Raw genomic sequence first — 22630 nt, 5'->3', positions numbered from 1 at the left:
AAAAATTCCATCTATTCTAGAAAAAGAGAGCATGAATAAATGGGTTCTTAAACATGTGCATTTTTCAATCAATGCATGATGATATAACTTACGTTGCATGTTTTTCATAAAATGCACATGCTTCTGGTTTCATTGCTTCAAAAACAGGTGTTTCCTTCACATGTCAACATAAGCAACCTCTTGTTGCAACATCTTGGAGCCATTCTCTAGTGCTTTCTTAGAATAACACTTGACGTTGCATGTCCACCCAATCTAGAGGTGCTCCTCTGCTTCCTCCCACCTAACTAGACTTCCCTCCAGCATTTGATGGAACTATGGTGGTGTAGAAAAGGGATGGTACCTTTGAGATTGTTTCTGTAGAATGGAATTCTGAAAGGAATTCCTAGGTGATGACACCCTATAATAGTAGTTTTGTTGTTCATCATGAATTTATTGTAGAGAATGTCATCTAATCTACAAAAATGGGGTCACATCTCCACAAACAAGGGATCACCACAATAAGCTTTGCTTTGACTCTCCTTAGATCATAAGCATATTGGGTTGCTTACAATGAAGGCGATAATGACAAAGCGACACACAAAAAAACTCATTGGTCTTGTTGAGCTCGATACCTCGGAATCCCAATGATGGAGTTAAAGAAAATTTGACAGGTTATCCCAGCCTTACATGCAACCAATGATTTATGTGCATAGTTGTTTCGACATTGCTAGTAGTAATTATAAAATTAGGTAATAAACACCTGTTTTCGAATGTCACATGCATGAAGCAACACAGATGAATTATTTTGGTAGGGAAAATATCACGACTGACAAAGCATTATTGATGTTTCATGACTGAAAACTGTGAAAAAAAACTTTGAATCCAAGCTAGCAGATCCTTATTTATTGTAATTTTAAGTTAAAAGATAAGTTTAGGTATTTGACTATTTTGGTAAATTTCTAATTCATATCCATTCTAGCTACTTGGCAAATATATTAACTGAATATACAACTAAAATACTATCTACAAAAGCATTTATGCTTTAATTCAAGAGTTGGGTATTTGACTATTTTGGTAAATGTCCAATTCAAATCCATTCTAGATACTTAGCAAATATATTAACTGAAAATATTATCGACACATATAAAAACCATAACTGAGGTTTGCCAAAATTCAGATCTATTATGAGCTTAAAAAAAAGTCTCTAAGTGCGAAAATTGTATATTGAGAAATAGATTGTAACCCCTTTCCTATCTCCTATACATGTTACAAAACCCATTTATATAGTATAAAACAAATATTATACTATTCTATCTTCGCATAAATTTGTGTAAGCCATGGTCCCACAACATTAACATTCACTAGAGCAGGGACATTTTTCTCTACAACAATAATTGTTTGTTAAGTTTTCATAATGGTTATTATTCTTATCTTCACTTTGCAGGTTTTAAATGTTAAGTTTTTCATTATTATTTTCCTCAGTCTTTATATCTCTTCTTGAAAATAAAATAATGAATTGTATGCTCTATTTTTTAAATGATTTATGATAATATGCCTTTTCTATAGAAAAACTATTCAATAAGCAATGCAACTTTATTTTCTTAATTTTTTTTGGGGTAGAATAACTATTGCGAGTAAAAATTGGTGATATCAACACTTCTAAGTATGTGTTTATCATAGAGAATAATATACATCAAACATCTTTTTAATTGTTTTTGAATAATTATTGTGAGTGAAATGTGAGGATCCATCTCTATTGAATTTTTGTTTGCCTCAGAGTAAAGTTGTTTTCAATAATTCTTCAGAGGATATTTTTGGTAGAATCCATATAGTTTTTCTATTTATTATTCTATTACTATATTTTATTTATTTAAATAAATTTTCAAAACTTCCTTTATGATGCTAACATGATGTTTGCACGTTTTATGTTATAATTTGATACAATTGACAAAATATAAAGACAATAGTATATATCTTATAGAGACGGATCCCTATATTACATAAGTGATGCCAAAAAATATATGTACTATGATTTTAAAATTCTAATTAAAATGCATATTGATAATTTCTGATGCATAAAAACTTAGCTGCATAACAGTTTACGCTGAATGTATTTATGAGAGAGAATTTTGCTAAATAATTATCAACCACTAACATTAATCAACTCATGCCACAATTTCTATTAAATACATTTATAAGAATAGTATTTTAATAATCATAACTCAACCTAGATGTTCGATGTTTGATATTGTTAAAACCAAGGGTAACTCACACTAGAGGTTCATCTATTCGATGTTTGATACCATTAAAACCATGGGTAACTCACACTGACAACAATATTATAATAATGATAATAACCCCAACATACTTGTTATGTTCCATCAAAACTAATGGGAAACTCACTATACACATAAAAGATTCAAACTAAATCACATAACTCCTTTGCTTCAGGTAGAAGGTCACATGGAAACCCAGGATGCACTACGATCAGGTTTCCAAGACTTGGTAGATATTTAACTTGACTTGGGACCACCCTGGATGCAAATGATAAAGATGAAGGCATGAAAATAGTATGTTTTTATTTGTTACAGGAAAAAGAAAAAGAAATCCATGATTGAATCAAATTTTTATTAAGTGAAACCCTCAAGTATTTATACAATTTGAGATAGTTTCCAAATTACAACTGACCAAGTGGTAGTTTTTCTATCTGTTCTAAACTAGTTCTAAACAAATATTTTACAACATCTTGAATGATTAGTTAACATTCCCCCCTTAATCTGAAGGGACATCTTACATGCCGAGTAACAGTCTAAATTTTTCAAACTTTTCTTGTCCTAGTGCCTTGGTGAAGATATCTGCTATTTGTTTTGAAGTAGGATAATGTGTCAGATGAATAATTTTGACCTCTACATAATTTCGAATCAATTGATACTTGTTAATGTGATTTCTTTGATCATGACATTTTGGGTTCTTAGCCAACTGAATTTCAAAAGAATTATCGACAAATAAAGGAGTTGAATGTTTCTGCTTCTCCTGCAAGTCTTCAAGTGTCTTACAAAGCCAAATGATTCCTCTTGTGGCTTGATTTGCTGCAACATATTCGGCTTCAGTGGTAGAAGCAATAGGTATAGATTGCTTGTGTGACCTCCAACTAATGGTTGTTGATCCCAGATTCATCAAATAACGAGAAGTAGAGGCCCCATTCTCCTTATCACCATCAAAGTTAGAATTTGAATATCGAGTGAGATGGAAATCTACAACTTTGGAATATTTGATTTCAGCAGATTGACTGCCCTTCAAGTATTTCATCACTCTTTTTGTTGCATTTCAGTGACCTTCCCAGGTCTAGTAGTGGTTAAAAAAATTAAACTTCCAACAAGTTTCATATACTTTATTAGATCATCAAATGGACTTCCTTCAGTGGAAGTAAGTTTCAAATTCTGCTCCATAGGAGTAGAAACAGGGTTACAATCCTGCATTCTAAACTTGTTTAATAGTTGTCCAACATACTTCTTCTAAGAAATGAAAATGTGTTTGGGTTGTTGAGCAACTTCAATTCCCAAATAATAATGAAATAGACCCAAATTTGTCATGTCAAATATATTTTTGGAGCTCCCTTTGAACAGACGTTATATAACTATCATTGTTCCCTATAATCATCAAATCATCAACATAGACAACTACATATAGAATAATTTTTTCAATCTTTGTGACAAATAAAGTTGTATCATCTAGGTCAAAAAATTTGTAATTCAACTTAAGGAGGTGTTTAGTCAAATTTACATACCAAACACGTGATGCTTTCTTCAGTCCATATAATTCTTTGACCTATTTTCATACGTTATTTTATTTGCCTTTGACAACAAAACCCTTAGGATGAAACATGTAGACATCCTCTTTCAAATATCCATTCAAAAAGGTTGTTTTCACATCCATACAATGTATCTTTCATCCTTTTTGTGCTACAAGAGAAAACAAAGTTCTGATTGTGCCCCATTTATCTGTAGGAGCAAAAGTCTCTATATAATCAACACCTTCCTTCTGATCATAGTCTTTAGCTAAAAGTTTTGTCTTGTATTTATCAATTGAACCATGTCCTTTATACTTGACTTTATAGAACCATTTACAACCAATAGGTTCGATACCACTAGGAGGATTCACCAACCTTCATGTGCCATTTTTTATAAGGAAAACATATTCTTTCTTCATTGCATCCTTCCATTCATCACAATTAGTAGCTTCTTCAAAACAACTAGGTTCACTAATTGTGGAATAATTACAATCATGAGAAACATTTCTTGTAGAAGAACTACTTGTCTCATAATCATCATATTTGCTAGGAAATTTGTGAATATGAGTGGACCTTCTCAAAGATTGTTGAGGTTGTTGTGAAGGCTGCTCATCTTGAAGTGCAAGTTCTTCAGGAACACTTTATGATTCTATAGAAACAATATTATCTTCCAAATGTTCCTCAGCAGAAACATCTTCATGAATTAAAGATGGAAAACCCACAAACTGATCGATAATGGGAACTCCCCTATCATTATATGGAAATGTATTTTCAAATTCAAAATAAAATTTCTTTGATGCAAATTTCTCTAAATGAGAAAGCTATCTATCAATAGTAGAGAAATATTTTGCAAATTTTAAAAATATGACTTCTCTGGAAAGAATATTTTTTTTTGTTTTCTTCATCATATAATCTATATTCTTTTGAAGCACTGGAATATCCCAAAAAAATACGTTTTCAACTTATGGCATTTTATTTGTTCCTTTGATGCTTAGGAATAAGTGCATAGCAAGTAGATCGAAAAATCTTAAAATGTTGAACTATTGATAACTTGTTCTACCAAAATTCATATGGTTATTTGTTGTTGAGGACCAAAGAAAGACATCTATTTTTAATATATGTTGCACAGGGGTACTGCTTCTCCCCAAAACATTAATTTGACATTTTTGAAAAATATCATTGATCTAACCATGATAAGAAAAGTCCTATTCATCCTTTTTGCAACACCATTTTGTTGTGGATTATATGGAATAGTAGTTTGGTGTTTGATTCCATTATCTATTAAATATTGTTCAAAATATTTTGAAGTATATTCACCTCCATTATCCATCCTTAAGATAACAATATTATGTTGTTTTTCATTTGTAATCATATCATGCAATGTTTTGAACATATCGAAAACTTGTGACTTTTCTTTCAAAATATAAACCCAACACATTATCGAATAGTCATCAATAAAGGTGAGTATATATTTATTTCCATTTGTAGTTGGTACAGGAATAGGTCCACACAAATCGGAATGTATAAGACCTAATTTTCTGGAAGATCTAGAAACAAAATTATGAAATGGTTGTTTACTGTGTTTCCCCAAGATGCAAGCATCACATGGTGTGAGATTTCTTGGAATAGTGGGAAGACCTTTAATGCCCCGTTCTTTCATAATTGTAATGTTGTCATAGTTGATATGACCAAATCTAGCATGCCATAATAAACTTGAAGATAAAATATTATCTTGTTGCACTAACAAAGCTGAATTTGTAGCAGACTGTGTAATAGATGAATTACTATTCAATTTCAACAGTGTACCTTCTTCAACACTAGTCATAATTACTGAATTATCACTTTCTCTACGAATTTCAATTATGCCATCAAAAATATGGATTGAATGTCCTTGCTATCTAATATGAATGAGTGACATTAAGTTCCTATGAAATTGCGGAATATAAAGAACATCCTTCAATATATGTTCTGCTAAATGTGGAATTTTTAATCTAATTGATGCAATTCTTGATGCTAAATTAATACTTGTTGGAATTTTTATGTTGAAACCATAGTTACCAAGTTCGAACTCGAATACAATACGAAAAGGACGTAATTGGATTCAAAAAATTTCAATTCGGGAAAAAATTGATATTACACTTCCAAAAACTCGCTCTTATATTTTAAAATTTAAAAAAATTACATGTAATCTAATAAGTATGCTTTCTTATTTATCATGGCCTACTCATTTCCCCTTCTCTATAAGTTGTAAGAGGAAAAGCACTAAGGGATGGAGAGCATCTGCCTGCGTTAGTGAGCACCCTCAACATCTAATATTTCCAAGAAAATAAAAAGGCAGTGTCGGTGTAGATCGTAGCTAACTTCATCATGTAGCTCATCATGGAATGAATAAAGGAGGAGTTATTTAGTACTTGGTATCCCGATCCACTCAATTTTTCAAAGAATTGAGTTTGATTCTAGAGCGAGTCATTAGTATCAACCTAGTTTTTGTTTTATTATTTTCTTGCCAACTAGTTTTCCACAAAATCTTTCGAGGGAAATGGAGGAAAAAAAATTCACCGGATCAAATTCAAATTTTACATTTTTTTGTCAAACCAAACTGTATTGCCAAATTTTTGAATTATTCAGTCTGATTCGACAGAGTTTGTTAACTATGGTTGAAACTAGTTTTGGCCCTATTGAGGACATATAGCCAAGCAAAAATACACATAATTTCATAGAAAATTCCAGTCCCAACCTACTAGAGGAGCAAGATTGATTGAGAAAGCAACTATATACTCCAAATCTCAATAATCATAATCAGGAAAGTTTAAATTTAAAGGTTCAACAACATTAGAGCTTAATTTCTCCTACAGGCGGTTTATTTCCACGTGAACTGGGGAGTACTGGTATTTGGTACCGGTCTTGTTACTTTTAGTGGAGACATAGTGTGGCACCAACCAACTCTAAATCCCATCCATTAATTCATGATTGTTGATGACAAAGGACTACATGGGTGCTATGATTATGGCTTGATTTAGCTGTCGAGAAAACATGTACAACCCAATGGAATCACAGACATTATTGTTATTTAGAAATAACAATTAGGATAGTATATTGATAGATTAGGTTTATTGTTACAGTTTGCTGAAATATTTTATGGGCAATAATCTCTTAGTTTGGAATCTAATGGATCTCATAAACACTATATATGTGAGATTTATTTTGGTTTTGACTGATAATATACTAATTGTTTTGTAACTTGTGCACTAAGTTTTCTCCTCAAATTTCTATTTTGGTTTGAGAGTAATCTCTAACTCTGTTTAGGGAGGGCCAGGAAGGGAGGGCCAGGAAGATGTAGTGCTATGATAGCTAATCCTCTTCTGTAAATAAATAAATTAGCATAAAGTGTGTGAGATTAGATTAATTTAGCGTGTAAATAGTTCTGTGTTGTTTTCCCTGAAGGATTGTTAGTGTTGGCCAAAGGAGGAGGATATTTTTTCTACTATCGAATCCCAGTGCTCACACCAGCATGCGTTTCTTCAACTCGTGTTGGTCTGTGGGAATTTCAATCAGTTTTAATCCGTACATTGAACTGAGAGATTGCATATTGTTTCCATAATCAAAGTCTACAAATCTAAGTGCAATTAATTTCTAAATCGAAGTTTGCAGATCCGAGTGCGTTGAGTGGTCCTAACAATTTGAGATCTAGTGCCGCGGGCATTTATCAATGACTAGAATTTGCAAGGAAGTCATCAAGCTAGGGTCATTCTTGTGGAGCTCGAATATCAACAAGGACATCAACTTTGGTTGGAAATGGGTAGATGTAGTCCTAGTTTCCACATTTTCCACCTACTGAGATTATAAAAACTGCCTCTGTGAAGTACTAACTAGTTTTGTGAAGTTTCGACTAGTTTTGTGAAGTGTTGACTAGTTCCTACCTCTGCGAAGTAGAAAATATTCATTAGATGGATATACCGCACCATAAATTAATCAAATGTTTTGCAAACCCTTGGGAATTTGATAGAAAACTATGTAACACTTGCATGAAGAATACCTTACTCTTGAGATGTGTGATCATTGTTTGTTGTATTTCTACTAATAAATAATTATTCCATATCTTTGATCAAGTTTATTTATATCAAAGTGAATGATATGGTCCCAAGAATGTTACGCTGAGAGTAAAGAGTTTGAATCTCGACTGATCCTTCATCACCTATGTGGAGGAAATACGATGAATCAAGGATGTTGAATTATTTCACAAAGACATGAATGCCATGGAGTTGGTGCATTAATGTTCATAATGACAATTGTAGTCGGGCCCTGATTTTTGACATAGGCCTCTCTATGGATTTGTTGCTTTCTATTCCGTTATAATAGGAAACCAACATCGTAGTAGCAAATGATGATATGTGCTTATTCGATATCGTGATAACATCTCAACGAGAGTGTTTCTAATATTATTTTCCCAAGCACATAGAATATGAATAACTACAAAGAACAAGACAATTATTGAATAAACTAAAACGAGTCATCATGCTCTAGGAGAATTAGTTATTGTTCATAATAAGTTCAATCTCATGTGACTTGTCGTGCTTTGAGAGCATCAACATAGGTTATTTTTATGAAACTTAGGAATAATAGTTGATTGATATTGTTGTCATGGGATTTGTTGCCTTCTTCCCTAAACAATATGTTTTCTCATTCTTTAGTTAGTTTTGTTTGTAAAAAGTGAAAAACTAATCAATGAATAGTGTAACATTATCTAAATCAATGGTTTTTGGTGCTTAGAAATCCATAAACACATCATTGATTTGATTATGTTTACATATTGTTACCATTTGTTGTTCTTGGTGCTCGAAAACCCATAAACAATGGCTATTGGCTATAGTATGATATCATTGTGTGTTAGACAAGTCAAGTTGTTTGATCAAATTTTGAATACACTTAGTATCTAGACTACCTTCCTAGAAGCTTAGAGATAGCCAAAAGTGAAATATTAGAAAATAGGTGGTATGTCCATAGTGGGGTTCAATTACTTGACAATTTTTCTTGTGGAATCCCCAACGAACGAAGTATGTCAACATTTTTTATCATACAAGTTCATCAACAATGGTCAAAAGAAGTTGTACCTTAAATGAGTCAAATGGGAAGCTCAAATATTGTGGTGGAGAAATAACGTGGTCCTTGAGACTTCGAAGTGGGTAGAAGTGTTAGTGAAGACCTTATCAAACATATGTGACTTATATGTGAAATGTAATATGTGATTCTTGTAATGTAAGAATTAAGGAAGGGACTTAGAAATAACACTTAAAATAGTATATTGGTATTTAGGTTTAATGGTTATAGGAGTTTGTTGAGAGATTTTTTTCAACAATAATCTCCTAGTTTGGAATCTGTTGGATCTCATAAGCACTATATATGTGGAATGCATTTTGGTCTTGAATGGAAATATACAAATTATTTTTTATGTAACCTATGCAATATGTTTTCTCCTTAAATTTTTATTTATGTCCCAATCCCAAACATATTTCCTCAGTTGTTGTTGCTCCTCTTTACAATTTGTTGTAGCGGCTACAACCACCCTCCAAAATTTTTCCTTAGCCTGTTTTGGAGCCTCCCTACCAACCTGCACAACTCTTTGTCTTTCTTTGTCAAGTACTCAAGCTTTGTGAGTTTTCCTTGCACAAAAGAAGCTTGTCTATCACAATTGATCCACTCCCCTCAAAGGCTGCTCAATATGACTTGGTCTAGTTGCAGGCTGAGTAGCTTCCCCTTGAAAATTGCGCATTCCTACAGAGAAACCAACCTTCCCTCAAGGAATTGCACAATTTTCTTTGACAGGCTGCTGGGCTCCAAGATTGCACAATCTTGCCGGCCAACCCTCCTAGCAGGATTTGCACAAATTTTCCCGGCATCAGGCTGTTCAGCCCAAGATTTGTGCAAATCTAGGTAGCAGTGAGCTTCTCTGCCTAGAAATTACACAAACCTCCTAGGTAGTCAGCCCAGCTCCTAGCCAGAAATGTGCATTTTTCTCCAGCAGTCGAGGAGTCTCTTGCATGTGCAACTGAGTTGACCTGTTCCCTCCAGGACTAAGCAAAATAGACTTGCATGCATGGGCTGCTTCTCTCAATGCAGCATGCAAAGGCATCCCTTGTTTTAGGGATCAATGTTTAGCAGTTGGAGGTTACATGCAAGGAGCAATTCAGAAACCTGCCACCAAGTGTCACTTCCCCTAGATTTGTGGCATGTGCGCCACAACCTTGATGTTACCAAAACTCATCAACCGTGTGCTGTAGAGATCATTCCTGACATCAACCTTGCAGCTTTGAAATCCCACATCACTTCTAGGAGTAATCAGCACATTCGGCTCGACTGTTTTGTGGTAATCTCGCTTCCCATGCCTTGTGCTGCATTTTTGTCACTTTTTTTTGTTTTTGCTTGTGGGAGTACTTTTTTCTTGATTTCTTTGAACACTTTATATCATTTACATGTATACTAGCTTTTCCTAGCTCTATTTCATTTTTCGTTGCTATCTCACTATTTTTGCATGCATGAAATTGTTTTGCATGGATGTTCGCCCAATCGACGAACTGCCTCACCCACATGTATGTCGATATATTTGTTGAATCTTTCATTCATGTCTCTAATGCACTGTTAATCACTTCTACTATCACTTAGTGTCACCATGCATTCATTGACTTACTTGCTTTCAGTTTCCTGTCGGCGAATCGGGCCAACCTTGGCCCGGGCTCTGCCTTCACCAAGGCTGCATTGAGCAATCTAGGAAAGGAAGGCTCATCTTCCTCTCCATATTTGTCCATCCCTACCTAGCACTAGCCTCTAGGACTATTTTGCACATTTATGGAGGAGAGCAGTTGCTTGACCCAAGAAATTGCGCAAATCTCTTCCTAGGCCAGCAGTCCTTCCCAACTGGAATTGCGCATTGCGCAATCCCAATAGTCAGAAGCCAGACTAGACTATGCATTGCATAGTTCTAGTAGTCAGTCAATCTCCCAGTAGCCCATACTATGCCTTATGTAGTGTTGGTAGTTGGTCTCATGACCTCTCGGCTAAAATTGTGCAACCTTCATGATCATTCACCCAAGTATGTTACAAGTCAGTTCTCGTGTTCATTTTGGTTTTCAACTAATAGATTGCTTGCCATGAGTGTTTCCATATCTCCAGGTATCGCAAGTGTTCATCCACCTCTCAACAGTACAGGTACAATGGTTTCTAGGAGAGCAGGGACAAGGACACCATTCAAGGCATGCTTGGGGATGCAGTTGATCAAGTGTCTATGAGCTTGCCTACTCACAAAGACATCAAGTTGTTCGTAGCCAAGGACATCAAGTAGTAACATCAGAACAAGAAACATCATAAACAACAGCTAAAGGAAACATACCGAATGCAGCGAACACACCAAATGCAATGAATGCAAGAGGAGGGTTGTTGACAACACAGAGGTTGGACAAGGCTGCAAGCTCAAGCATGTCCATTGATGATGAAAGCAACTTTGGAGACTCCGGCTATGAAGTGATGACATGACATGAAGATCCCTCAAAGACAGAAGATGGAACAAAGAAGGAGTTGCATGTGTTGAAGTAGCAACTCAGGAAGAACATGAAGTTGCACGGACGGATGAATGAGTTGCAATAGGAACAGGAGCAACAACGGGTGCAACATGCACTCACGGATGAAACTACACCCATACAAGTTAAGGATCCATCCCAGTAGTTGACATAGAGCAGACATGGTGAGAAGTGTTGTTGATCACATGCAAGGGATTCAATAGAATGCATGTCGTTGAGTGCGAGCATGCAATCCAACCCATTTAACACACTCGCCAAAGTGAAGACAAGAAGAAATTCCAACTAGGGCTAAACATGTACTTCGGAAAGTTGATGTGCATGACCACTAGAACACACTTGAAGATCACCATGTACACTATGCATTAGTGTGTTGCTGGTTTGACCATACCCAAGAATACCATGCGCATGTTAGCAGATGAGCTAGATGAAGGGGTTGAACCAATGCATCGGTTGAAACACAAGCAAGAGTTTGCTTCATCAAGATGTCACCATGAGGTGCATGCATGCCATCACAGACGACCAAGCTTGGCATCATCTCACCACCTTCACCACCAGAAGCATGTCAAAGAGTTGGTCTCACCACAATGGTCCGATGGCAGTGATGTCTTGCAAGGCTTGCGCAAGCCATGTTGTCTCACATGAGTACATGTGCATTGTAATGTTGAGTCATGTCAAGTGTAAGTCAAGTGTCAATAGTTGGATGTAAGAGTCATAGAGTAGGTGAAGAGTCATGAGGGTAGTTGAACTATCACAAAGGGTAATGTCAAGGGTCACCCCACCCTTTGTTATAAATAGTCCCTCATAACTCATTGTATAGGCTCTTGGTCAACCAAGCTTCTACTAAGACTATTATAAAGAAGGCTTGGACAGTGTTGTAACGCGCCTTGGCTTCTCCACTGCACAGATTTAGTACATCTCTTTGGAGGAGCATGCGGATGTGGCTGTAATGTTCCACTATTGGGGCTGGCAGGTTTACATGGATGTATTGTATGATTGTGACTTACACTTCTTTATATAATAAGAGCCAACACATTTTCATGCATATGTTGTTATTGTAGTTGGACTGGCCTGGTTTCTTTAATGATATGTGTTGTTTAATTTTCGTACTTGTGTATGAACTAATTCACATGCAATTATATGAATCCTATTGTTAATGTGTTACATATGTTGTTAATGCTATCACCATCCATGTTGACTGCTTTGTTGGCCATCAGATAGACCTTTCACTTGAACCTTCCTATCACAACCATCACACTCATCTTGGACTGATCCATGAGTGTTGTATGTGTTATCTTACCTTGTATGATGTGAGTGCCACATCCGAGTGGACTGCTCTGCTGGAAGTTGTGCATGTCCTTTGTGTTGTGTGTTCCTAGCCGAGTTGGGACTGATCCCTTTCAACCTGGAACTCTTCTTCACATCCTTCCCCTTTCGAAGTGTTGGAACCTCTCATACACCTTCCTTGACTCACTGCATTAGTCACACCCTTGCTACTAACAGAGTTATTCTACTTGCTTCTGTGTGACACCATGGTCAAGGCATTACCTTATGACCCACTGCTGGGACTCTCACACCAAACGGTCTGAGGTCTAATTGGGACTTCTTACTGGGGAGATCCCTTGACATGTTGGCGGGTCCAACACCGTTAACACAATTCAAATCATAATTCATCCAAATTCTCTCCATTTTTTTGAAGCAATTCCTAAATTGGGATTTCAACTCTAACTATCTAGTGATGTCTGGGTTGATATCCATCAAGGCCCTCACACCTCTGATGAATAATCGATAATATCCTATCATTCCGCTCCTCACAGCTCATCATTGCTGATCCTCTTTCAATAGTTTCTTTGGGGCCTTGATGCTTATATGGGGAATAACTTGATGAGGGAGCTTGTAGGATGATATGGTCTTTACGGCTATCGATATTCCTTGGTCCCACCATACCCTTTTACATGTTCAAGATGATGTTATAGGGATTTTATTTATCTTGAGGACGTTGTTTTCGTGCTACTAAATTTACTCTATCATACATTAATATGCTTCATTCACATTTTTCCATCAAAATCTAATTCACCAAACCCTAATTCAAATGTATTTGTTGAGGTGTAATATTTTTTTCTTCATAAATCTGGTTCCTATTAGTAATTGATATATTCGGTTTATATATATATCTAGATATCTATCTATCTATCTATCTATATATATATATATATATATATATATATATATATATATATGTACTTGGAATTATATATTTTCTTTACTTTTATTAAGGCATTGTTTGTAGAGGCCACAATTTCGTTTGAATGACAAATATCTTGCCAGAGTCCAGTGAGAAAATTTTCAAAAAATCTTACTACAGGAGTGATTGAATTGCATTTTTTATGGTGGAAATGGATTCACCACCATGAATAACCCTTGAGGAAACCAAAATCCTAAAGTTTGACCACTTTAACTTAGATTTCCAAAAATTTAAGTTAGATTCTATGAAAATCTTGTTGAAATTTCCATTAATTTTTGGGTGAAATTGTGGTCTAGTTAAACTACTCTTTTTTATTAACGCATGAATAAAATGTTTTAAAAGATCATATCTTGATTATGTTTTGTTATTCATTACTAGGCATTTGAAAATAGATAATGAAGACAATAACCACTGCATCCAACTATTCAAGATAATCCCAATTAGGATTATTGTCAAATCCATATTAAATGTTAAAGGAATTACAAATATCCCTCATGCCTTGAATTAGAACGCACTTGTAATATTGTTTTTCAACTCGACATGATGACTCCATATTGAGTAGTGAATGAATCGTACATCTCTTAAAATGTAGCATGGGGGCTTCACTGGGGGAGTAGTACCATACCACATGCATTCATAATGGTGGAGATGCATTGAGGAAAAAATGACATAATGTAATGAGCATATAATAGGGGGTAAAGGGTTTTTATATTGCTAAGTATACAAAATGGAGCTCAAAGTTAATGAAAAAATATAAATGGGTATACAAAATGTTAATGAAAAAATGGATACATACAATATCTAGTGAATATAGGTGTTTTTTAAATTGCGAAGGTGCATTGAGTTCGCGTTGGTAGGGGTTAAATAATGTGTTTTTTAGAACTGTTTTCCAATATGTAGTTAAATTAAGGGTATTGTTTATTATGCCACGAACACATGTGATATGTCAAAGGTTCATTGAGTGAAGCCCCCTCTGAAATGTAGAAAGCAATTATAAATTAAATTGGAAATTTTTACTTTCAATTACTTTATCTCTCTATATAAACTTGATGTAAAATTAAGGTGGAAATTAAAATACTTTATTTGTGTTAATTTTTCTTTTGTCTTACTATGTTTTAATTTGTTAATGCAAATATTATTTTATTATTTCTAAATGTACATTACGGAACAACATCTCCCCTATTCTGTGTTGTAGAGAACCTCTCTATGCTATACTTATTTTTAATGTACGTAAGGTTTTATGTAGAAGACTCTTTCAATATATATTCTCAGATAAATTATTTTATATTTAAAAAAATATTGTACAAACGAGTTTGCAAAAACAAATTCTAAGTCAAATGTTTTAAAATAGCGTGAATAAATTATTGGGAGTTATATAATGTGTTTAATTACATAGTACCTTATCTCTAAAGGGCTTGATGCTATATTATAGACAACATTGCTAGATGAGATGAATGTCTTGTCCCTAGCTCAAGCAACTAATGGTGTATTGACGCAGGAAAACCCTGCTTTTACTGACAGTATGCATATTGAAATGCATAAACCATTTTTGCCCCATGAATTAATATGACCTACTGGGTCATATCTTCATTAGATAATGGTTAAGGCCTGTTTTATTAAAACTCGGTGGAATGATTTATCAAACTAACCACAAATCAACTCTTAATCAATCCTTTCAATCAGGAATTTTTTTAACCCTCATAACCTTTGCATATAATTTTAATGAAACCTTCGTCAAACCTTAATGCCCGCACATATATAACCTTACCCATTCTTTATCCATTGCTTTTATTGGATTTAACCACAAATCTACATATCAGCATTATTTCTATCAAAATTCTCATACAATAGAAATATTCACAAAAACATGTGTAACCATACCTTTCCGCCTTTTCTCTTCCTTTGCACGTTTCTCAATGCATGCCTTATCGCAATCACACTCTCGGGGTTTCAATGGATTCTTAAGACTTCTCCTTTCACATCTAGGATGCGATAAAACACCCCGACTTCAATAAACATAAATCGAAGTCATTACTTTCTTGGGTCCACTCTCCTATCACACTTTGCAATGTCACACATTGCAATTTCTTAGGCCCCAGTACATTACCTTGGAATATTTGCGATGTGATCAAATCTTCGATCGCATCGAATATCGCATATCGCACACCGCACTTGCCTATGGCTGAAAGTTCGTCCCTCATAATTGAAACATTGTGATGCGGGATTTAACAATGATTCTCCACCGTTGATCAGAACATTTGATCCAATGGTCAAAAATGATTTCGCATGTCGCAATCATCCATCACTTAAGGCTTCCTTGCTCACTCTTGAGATATGTTGCAATGCGATTTCACTTGTCCCGTTCTCTACAACTTAATCCTATCCATTGATCTGTTAGATCTGAAGGCTCCTGTACACTAACACTTCATTTCTTCATTCATCTCTTTATTTGGGTTATACGCCATTCTTCAATTTGATTATGGTTTTAGATTACTTCAATGGTTCTCGTCCTTCCATTGTTCTGCTGCGCAACTCCTCTTGAGCTTAACTCTATGTGTTTCTTTGATTAAGATCGCTCCAAACCATTACTTTGGTTCTTCGAATGGATGAAACGATCCATTATGTTCCTCTGTATTGTTCTTCTCTTTTGTGTATTCGCCTGGACTTTGCCTGCACACATATGTTATACAAAATACTCTGGTTCATACATAACTCATCATTCGATACTCAAACCATACACTTATACAGTTTCAGAATTAATGTCTGTATATATAAACAAACATTTACACAGTCTCACTATCTTTGGCCTGATCTTCTAATGTCAGTGGCCTCTATTTACAATTTTCCCGTAGGCTTATAGTCACTCTCTAGTTAGCTTAGCTGTCTAACTATCTCACCATCTCATCTCTGTCTATGCCTTTTAGGCTTACATTTATACAAAAGGCTTCTAAAACCAATTCCTGGTTTAGATCCATAAACCTCTCAACAAAATCCTAAAATCTATTCCTCATCCCTAAGGATCCTCTCCAATCTACAAAATCATGAACTAACTCCTAATCTGAATTTTACAATCAATTATCAAATCCCTCAATCTCTCAACTATTCTAAATCTCTCATATTCTCCTACATTTGAGAATATTTACAAATATGTCTCACAATATTAAATTAAATCCTATTCTCATTAAAATCACTCAAAAGCCTAAATAATTACATTAATTCACACTTAGGAAACCAACTTCCCTGAAACACAAGACCCCCTATGTCTACTAAAACACAATGATAATGTTGATCTGAATGCTCCTGCATCAGACTCCCCATGTAAAAGAATTTATGACCACCTGGTCATAAGTCTAGATAATTGATTCCTCCTGGACCCCAGACTTTATTTTTTAATCTATCTTTGCTTGTCAACTGTTCTATTGTTGCTATTCTCCAGGTCTCCATACCTTATGTTTTAATGCTCCACTTCCCATGCTTTCATAATCTACTACTGTCTTCCTCTTGTTGTTGCTCTTTTCTTTTCTTGTTATTATCTTCTTCTGAGACACTTTCATCATTAACCTTCTTATCAAATCAATTTATTTGTCCAGTATATCCTATGTCTGTTGATTGTCTTCAACCGTTAATCGTTGAACTCTCATTCTTGTTGCCGCCCTTACATCCTTACCTGTTGTTGGGAAAAGTATCCAATACGGAATGACCCTATCCCACTCTAAGGGTGATAGTACCTCAGCAACAACTGAATGCAAAGTTATTCAAGATTACTTCTTTATGAGATGAGAGAGAGAAGAGAAAAGGGATCCACTAACCGTTATCTTCCGCTAATGGTTGATCCAATCTTCCCTCTTGCTGCTTGCTCCTAGCTCCTTGCTCTTTCACCGGCCCAGCTACACAAAGATCCTGTAAAAGCACAAAGAAAGGAAACTACAAGAAGCATACATCCATAACTGATTCAAGGATTAGAATAAATCAAATATACAAGCATCAATTCACCATAGAGACACATGCATATAGAAGAACCTCAAATACTTTATTAATAGAAGAAGTAAAGTTCTGAGAGTGTTACAACCATAATAGGCCCAATCCAGCAACACCTCCCAGCAGAAAGAAATCTCCTCTTCACCTCCTTCAAAGCAATCACCCAATAGTTCTATGCACAAACCAACAACACTTCCTTACATTCACAAGATTCCAGCCTCCCTAGACCTCATGAGAGAGCTCTATATATAGGAGTTTTGGAGAAAGGATGAGTCAGCTTGAGTTTGGCATGAAGCTAACTAGTTTCCTCTCCCACTTCAGTTATACTTCAGTTCTTGAGTCCACTTGGAGTTTCTTGCTTCCACTTGGAGATCTAGATCCTCTTACTCATCACAAGGCGAATTCCCTGATCCAAGTGTCATTTTGGAAGCTTCCTGGGCATTTGACACCTTGCAGAATGACTGTGCCACTTGGCCAATCTCGCCTAGCGCAGGTAACCTTCATTAGATTTGACATTCAGCGCAGGTACAGAGTGGAGCAGTTGACATTCAGCGCAGATGCTCAGTGGAGCAGCTGACATGATCCAGAAATAGCTTGTTTTTGAGTGTTTTCAGGTGGAGAACTGATTTTCAGTGCTGTGGTTTGCTGACCTTGTTCCTCTAGGGGTAGGAACAACATGTTTAGGTACTTTGGATCCCTCAGATTATTGACATTTCATGCTTCATGCTGTTAGGCACAAAAATGTCTATAACAGTTGCCCCCTAAAGTATGAGGTCGTTTATCGGGTGAAATGCTTTATCAGGAGGATCCGAAGTTCATTCAATCGCTGAGAGGTGCCCTGTAATAAAATACAATACAATACATTATTTTTCATTCTGCTTTCATGATCTAGCTGAGGCGGCATTCCCATGCTCAGCTTTATAAATTCATTTTGGTACATAGAACAGACGATCGTCTGATGGTAGACTGATAATTCTCTGCTGAAATTATCATCCTTTGAGTAGGATGATCATCTGCTGCAATGATGTACATAACAAATGTCTTTATATCCTGAATATATATCGCAGCCTGGATGGATGAAACTAGATCCGGGGTCTTCAAACTCGTTCGATCTTCACTCTAAGTACAAGTCGATCCATGTGAGAATTGCGCTGAAGTCGAACATGGAAAGACATCGCTTGATTACCGGTCAATAATGCAAACCGTTAACAAGCGCGAGAGGAATCACCAATAATGACAATGACCCTCAAGGTACTACAGTACAATTCACGTGGTGTGAATAAAGGACTTGGCGTCGAACACCACGCAAAATCTTCTGGTCGAAGGTCATTGACGTATACCTGTCGCCGGAAGTGAGAAACTTGCCATTGAGGCATGCAAGCTTCAAAGTACTGGGGGGTTTGTTCCTAGATCAACTTCCTGGATAATGAGCTGAAGTCGACAAGAAGTGATCTGTCAAAGGAGGGCCTTAATGAATCCCACATCAATGACACGGAACGGAGCTAATGATTTTAGTGGAGGTGAAAACAATCTGTGAAATATGATTCAGGGTGGCGATCATGGGTGGATGAAGGATAATGTATGGTAGTGGATGGGACACGGTTGACTCTTTCTGAACACATCTCTTGAACATATAACGACACTGATGTGATGGATCAGTAGCATTACCCCAAATGTGGATGGTTTGGTGAGGACCATGGTGATGAGACTGGTGAATGAAACAACCCAACCCGATGTGATACGGAGGACAAAGTGTCATGTTCAAGAGCGACTTGCTACCATTAAAGCTTTGAGGTTCTCCCAATTTTTCCCCAGTCATTTCTGACCAGTACCTCTTTATTTTTGTCAAGCTTGAGGAGGATAACATATGCTTGTTCTATAACCTGCCCTTCGGGCAAGCCCATCGCTATGTTTTAACGAGCCTAGCGATAGGGAAACTCGTTCTCGTCTAAAGACAAGTTTGTCGCTATTTAATCATTTTAACGAGTCTAACGACAAGGAAAACTCGGTCCTTTTCATTTTTAGAGAGTCTGAAAAGGTACAGAAAGTTAACTCCAAAATTCCTTTTTCGTCATCTAATCCCTTAAGTCCGAAAAAGTATAAAACAATACAGAAGGGATGAGTTTTCGATAACTTTAACGAGCCGAATAAAACAAGCACTCGACCTTTTTGTGCAATAATCCCTCAGGTCCAAAAAGATTAAAATCTAGAGGAGGGATAGCTCTTCCGGTCATTTTAACGAGCTGGAAGGCCAAAACTCGGCAAACTTTTCATATTTTACGAGTCAGGAGAAAAGAGCTCAAAGAAGACTCGTCTTTTGAGGAACGAGTGATAAACAGGGATAGCAGCAGATTCCAGGTACAAGTTGGAATTTTCCAATCACGGCAGTGTCACAAGGATGGCTAAGTGAAATCACTCTTCGCAGCTGTTCCTCAAAATAGGTAAACAATCATATGGAGGTGAACGATTGGCCAAATGGAATGGAGGTGGCAGGTGCAAACACGACCAAGGCTTTTTATGGTTAATAAGTTTACGATCACAATGGTTATTTACCGGAATAGGTTCATTTTTTAATGAGCTTGAACTCTGGAGGAAACTCTTGCTCAAAAGCTTATGTTTATTTTTTAATGAGCATGAACTATGACGCTAAAACTGCTCGGATCTCGCTTTTCTATTTTTTAACGAGCATAAATTCCGCGGTAAAACTGCTCGATATACCAGTCATAAGATAAGAAATGTCTCCTGCAAGATTCCAATTTTTATAGAGCTTGCACCTCACATAAGCTATGCTCTTTGGCAAATTTTGACCTTTGCCCCACATCCTTTCTTTATGCAAGTTCGGAAACGACTAATCCAAAAAACAGATAAATAACCGCTCTTTGCTTGCACTCCAAAAGGTTCGCATGCCCCCAGGTATAAAGTACAATTTCAAGGCTGCCCCTACTTATCCTTCAAAACATTTGTTTTGATGGGTGAGGCTTGCCTCTTTCAGGTTATCCAAAAAATGGTTTTATTTGCTGCCGCAAATGAAACTCTTTCTTCGGTGATGTCTATCATTAGGTTACTCAAAGATGGTTACAATTTGTTTCAGCAAAGGAATCTCTTTCTTTGGAGGCTGCCCCTACTTATCCTTCAAAACATTTGTTTTAATGGGTGAGGCTTGCCTTTTTACCCAAAGATGGTTACAATTTGCTGCCGCAAAGGAATCTCTTTCTTTGGTATTGCCTACCTATTTAGACAAAGGTGAATGACTAGAAATCATCAAACACATAACTTTGACAAAAGAATCTTATTCTAGAACAACCCTCTCTTCCTTTTACGGACGGAGTACGGACTAGTCATATTCTTCCGTGGAAATTCTACTTTACACCCAAGGTTTCTTCTGCCCGAAGCAGACCAGGATGCATGCCCCCTGGGTTCCAGTCCCATCTTTCCGAATCACTCGCGCTCATCGGGAAGGAGGACTGGGGGTGGAGACATTTCTTGGGTGAATAGACCATTGAGGGTTGGTATTTGACTATTTGCGATGCGTGATCCCGGAAATTAAAGTTGGTCTACGAGCTTGACCATTCTTCCTTCGTGTGGAAAACACATTACTCTAAAGAGTGAGGAGACTATAGCTCCCATGCAATATATATAGTCTCGTCCAAGGAGTAGGTTATAATCCAAGGGTCCTTGAACGACCATCACGTTCATTTGAACGGTCTTCCCTTTCAATGTAACAGGCACATTGGGGAGGATCCCTAATGGTTGACTGGTTCCTTTATCAAAACCCGAGAGATTTCTTATCTCAGGCAAAAGCTCTGGGGAACCCAGTGCTTTCCAAGCAATAGAGGAAAGGATACTCACAGATGCCCCTTCATCAATGATAGTTCCAGCCATCACCATTCTATAAATTTGGACTATGATTCTGAATGGTATACTGGCTGGTAACCAGGGTCTGCCTAGTTGGTTCCAATCAAAGGACACAACCAGGTTGCTTGGTGGTGGGACCGAATACACGGCCGGATATGACCTTGACGATGTTCCTTCCTGCGATAAAGGAATGGGCGCATTGCCCTGATGCTCATCAGAGTCGGTGCTGATGAAAAGAATCTGGATGGTGTCATCCTTTTTCTCTTCAGTGAGGGTGTCATTTGAAGATGAATCTTCAGTGACAGTGTCATTTGAGGATGAAACCTCTGAAGGAAGAACCGGGTCAACTGCCGTATCGACCTTTAGACTTTCATCTGGTCTGGATTCAGTAGGTTCATTTTCAATGACTGACGCTTCAGTTGACCACTTGAGCGGGCCAGCTGCATTTTCAACCAACGAAGGACTTGTCACGAGTTTTTTGTATCCAGGAGGAAGTATTACCGGTTAAACCGGACGATCTTCCAAAACTCTCTTCGCTTCGTCTAAGAAGGGACAACGGTGGATGGCGTGATCGCCTTCACACAGTCTGCAGGGGGATTTTGACCCCCCTCTTTGTCTTGAACCTTCACTTTCGCTGGTTGAGGGTAAGCATTCAACATGGCTATCAGAGGTTGATGCTCCCGAATTGTGCAAACGAGGGGACCAGTCCCTTAGTATCCGGGGAATACAGGGACAATCTCTATGGAAATGGTCTCCTTTACATATGACACATGGCGATTTAGGCCCGGTCTGTGCTGTGTGTGGGTTTTTGTCAGATGTCTTTTGCTTGCCCCCAGTCGCCTTAGGCTCCTTCTTCTTCTTCTCTTTCTTCTTCTTCTCCTTCTTCTCCATGGGAGCTTGGCTTTTGCCGGCTCTACCTTTCGAAGATGAAGGATTGGAGGAAGAGTTATAGGAAGTTGAAGGCTGGTGGGCAGCTCTAGACTCATCTAACTGTTGACTCGACTGTTCAGGAACCATGGTGGTCTGAACTACATTAGTTGAGAATAGCCAAATAGGCAGGCCAATTGTCAGTCATGGAAGCGACAATGTGGCCATGTGGGGCGCACCAACTTCTCCCCAAGAGGAGAATGGACTAGGATTTCCATCATGTGGAGTTCCTTGGTTGGGGCGTTCCATGTCCTCAACTTAAGATCAACGCGGGAATAGGAGGTGATT

Source organism: Pinus tabuliformis, chromosome 6 (assembly GCF_031772625.1).
Source record: "Pinus tabuliformis cultivar Carrire ecotype Pingquan chromosome 6, CPIR1, whole genome shotgun sequence".
Taxonomy (NCBI): Eukaryota; Viridiplantae; Streptophyta; class Pinopsida; order Pinales; family Pinaceae; genus Pinus; species Pinus tabuliformis.
The sequence above is the reverse complement of the archived record's forward strand: the minus strand, read 5'-3'. Positions refer to the sequence as shown.